Source organism: Rhinoraja longicauda, unplaced genomic scaffold, assembly GCF_053455715.1.
Source record: "Rhinoraja longicauda isolate Sanriku21f unplaced genomic scaffold, sRhiLon1.1 Scf003214, whole genome shotgun sequence".
NCBI lineage: Eukaryota > Metazoa > Chordata > Chondrichthyes > Rajiformes > Arhynchobatidae > Rhinoraja > Rhinoraja longicauda.
In genome coordinates, this window is record NW_027604426.1 from 1 (window position 1) to 3,904 (window position 3,904).

Consider the following 3,904-nt stretch of genomic DNA (forward strand, 5'->3'; position numbering starts at 1 on the left):
GCCGGTCGGTGGCAAAAAAAGCCTACGACACCCGGTATTCCCAGGCGGTCTCCCATCCAAGTACTGACCAGGCCCGAGCCTGCTTAGCTTCCGAGATCAGACGGGTCAGACGGGATCGGGCGTATTCAGGCTAGTATGGCCGTAGGCACAGAGTAGCAGCTTGTGCCCACACTTAACCTGCATCTACACTGCCTGCACACCAGTTTACACCACAATACAATATACAACACAAACTTTATTGTCATTGTGCAGTGTACAAGTACAGAGACAACGAAATGCAGTTAGCATCTTAACCAGAGTGCATGCGATGGAATAGTAAAACATATAATATATACAGTCATTCAGTAGCGGTAGTGGAAATTGAGGTGAGCGAGATCAGTCACTGATGGGAGGAGTGCCCGAGGGGGGGGGGGAGGGATGGCAACAATCACCGAAGCGCAGAGTTAAGTAAGGTAACGACCGCAGGGGCGGCTCGGCGGGGGGCCTTCCATCCTCTTGCGGGGGCTGTGCGTGTCGGTTGCCTCGGTAGGGGTCGAGCTGTCTGTCCGTGGGTGTGGGGGGGAGGAGAGGGGAAGTTTTGTTGCCTCCATCACAGTGAGGGTGTGTTTGGAGTCACTGTGATGGATGTTTGTGTTGGGGTCGGGTGTCCTGTGTTCTTTTCTTTTTTTGCTGTGACTGCTGAAATTTCGTTCGGTGTTGTGCCGAGTGACAATAAAGTTTTGTTATGTTATATTGCTGGGACTACTTTGTGTATCCAAGAACTACTTTGTATGGCTGTGTATATAAGTGATGGGTGTGATTAGGCAGTCACTCTGGATCCAGGCGGCCTTGGAAGAAACAGCCTGGAGTACAAGCTGCACCATGATAACATTTTAAACATGTGCACTCGTGGTCCGTCCAGAGTCACAAGAAAGGTACAACAGGTACCGGACCACGAAGAACAACATGGTGGCAGCGGTTTGGTGTTTCGCCTAGGGAGGGAATGAAGCATGCCCGAGCAGAAAAGGTTAAAAAGAAGAAAAAAAAGAAAAAAGAAAAAAAAAAGCCCTGAAGGGAAACAAAACAAAAGAAAAGTTTCCAGCTCGGTACGGGACGTTTGGAGTGCATCCCGACAGGGCCAGTGTGAGTTGGTATAGTTACCTGCTCAGTAGTCGGCACCGAGTTGCCGACGTGACGCTGCAGGCTGCTGAGGGAGGTGCGTGTAGGCCCACGTCGCGCCCCAGCACCTGTGTAGGCCCGAGATTAGAAGCCTGCGACTGCTTCGCGGGGGAGAGACCGGGAGACCCGACACACGGAGATGTGCGGTGACCGGGGAAGACCGGGAGACCCGACACACGGAGATGTGCGGTGACAGGGGAAGACCGACACCCACGGAGGTGTGCGGCGACCGGGGGAGCCCCGGAGGAGACCGACACCTACGGAGGTGTGCGGCGACCGGAGGGGGTCGGCGACTGGAGGGACCGACCACCCGCGGAGGTGCAGCGGCCGGTAAGGCCGAGGCACTACATGCTTACCCAGGCGCGTCGACCGTAGAGTCGGGACGGCCCTGGGCCCGAGGCAGCGGCAACGCGTTCGAATTTGAGCGGCAGCTGCCGGGAGCACCTGTGGGCGGGGCCAGCGGCAGCGCGTTCGAAAAGTTGAACGGCAGCTGCCGGGGAGCACTTGTGGGCGGGGCCAGCGCACCGCGATTTCAGCAGTGGAAGCCCAGCAGTGGCAGGCCAGCAGTGCCAGGCAAATCATGGTGGTGGAGCATCTAGAGCCTACACTACGTTTGATCTACACAGCACGTCTTCTTGAGGGGAAGATATGGAACAAAATGAATATTTTGTGTTTAATGACCTGTGTAATGAAGCTTAATGTATTATATTTGATGTTTTTGTATAAATGTATATATCTGTGGAGTGACCACACGGAGTGAGTGACCACACGGAGTGAGTGACCACACGGAGATGAGTGAAATTCCGCAGAGGAGTGACCACCATGATGGCGGAAAAAAAGCAATTGTGTTTAATTGTGTTTAGTTGTGTTATTGGTTTTGTTTGCAAAAAGCAATGGTGTTTTGGTTTTGTTTGTTAAATATATTTTAGCCCTCGAATGGTAAAGAAAACAATTTTATATAAGACAAGGGGGATGTTGTAATATATAAGACAAGGGGGATGTTGTGATATTGCTGGGACTACTTTGTGTATCCAAGAACTACTTTGTATGGCTGTGTATATAAGTGATGGGTGTGATTAGGCGGTCACTCTGGATCCAGATGACCACGGAATAAACAGCCTGGAGTTGAGCTCCAGCATTGTAACCTTTTATACACGTGTACTTGTGGTCCGTCCAGAGTCACTAAAGGTACAACAGGTACCGGACCACGAAGTACAACAGGGGGGGGGGGATGGCAACAATCACCGAAGCGCAGAGTTAAGTAAGGTAACGACCGCAGGAACTAAGCTGTTCCTGAACCTGCAGGTCCGGGAACGGAGAGACAGAGGAGGGTAAACAATCTGTGGTTGGGGTGAGAGCTGTCCTTGACGATGTAGCGCGCCCTTCGCAGACATCGCCTACTCTGGATAGACTCAATGGAGGGGAGTGAGGAACCGGTGATGCGTTGGGCAGTTTTCTCCAGTTTCACATCCTACACTAGAGTCAATTTACAGAAGCAAATTAACTCAAAAACCTGTATGTTTTAGGAATGTGGGAGGAAACGCACGTGGTCACAGGGAGAGAATGTGCAAACTCTGTACACACATCACCCATAGTCAGGACTTGATGAGGGTCTCTGGCGCTGGAAGACAGCAATTCTACAGCTGCGCCACTGTGTCTAAACGTATAAGATTATTAAGGGGTTGGACACGTTAGAGGCAGGAAACATGTTCCCAATGTTGGGGGAGTCCAGAACAAGGGGCCACAGTTTAAGAATAAGGGGTAGGCCATTTAGAACTGAGATGAGGAAAAACTTTTTCAGTCAGAGAGTTGTGAATCTGTGGAATTCTCTGCCTCAGAAGGCAGTGGAGGCCAATTCTCTGAATGCATTCAAGAGAGAGTTAGATAGAGCTCTTAAGGATAGCGGAGTCAGGAGGTACGGGGAGAAGGCAGGAACGGGGTACTGATTGAGAATGATCAGCCATGATCACATTGAATGGCGGTGCTGGCTGGAAGGGCCGAATGGCCTCCTCCTGCACCTATTGTCTATTGTGTCCCCTCTAGAGTTTAAGGGGCAGACAGGGGAGGTGTGTAAGGTGAGTGGCTGAAAGTAAAGAATGACGGCAGAAGAGTTGTGGGCGTGTGTGTGTGCGCGCGTGCGTGCAGCTGGGCGGTGTGTACATGCAGGTTAAGTGTGGGCACAAGCAGCCACTCTGTCCCTACGGCCATACTAGCCTGAACACACCTGATCCCGTCTGATCTCGGAAGCTAAACAGGCTCAGGCCTGGTCAGTACTTGTGAGGACCTTGTCGAAGGCCTTCTGGAAGTCCAGATATAACACATCGACTGGTTCTCCCTTATCCACTCTACTAGTTACATCCTTGAAAAATTCTATAAGATTCGTCAGACATGATTTGCCTTTCATAAATCCATGCTGACTTTGTCCAATGATTTCACCACTTTCCAAATGTGCTGCTATCTATCCCATCTTTAATAACTGACTCTAGCATTTTCCCCACTACGATGTTAGACTAACTGGTCTGTAATTCCCCGTTTTCTCCCTCCCTCCCTTTTTGAAAAGTGGGGTTACATTAGCTACCCTCCAATCCTCAGGAACTACTCCAGAATCTAAAGTGTTCGGCAAAACAGTTGCCGAGCCTAAACTGGGTCTCACCGGTGTAAATAATAAAGCAACAACAACAACCAAACTACATAAGTTGTAATGTACAACAGCCAACTGAGCTAGCAACCAGCTTGTCTTCGGGAT

The 3,904-nt window shown here is 50.6% G+C and overlaps 1 pseudogene; it reads right to left on the minus strand.

Moving 5' to 3' along the window:
- Positions 1-19: 19 nt before the first annotated feature.
- Positions 20-147, minus strand: LOC144591906 (5S ribosomal RNA; annotated as a pseudogene).
- Between the last annotated feature and the right edge of the window lie 3,757 nt (positions 148-3,904).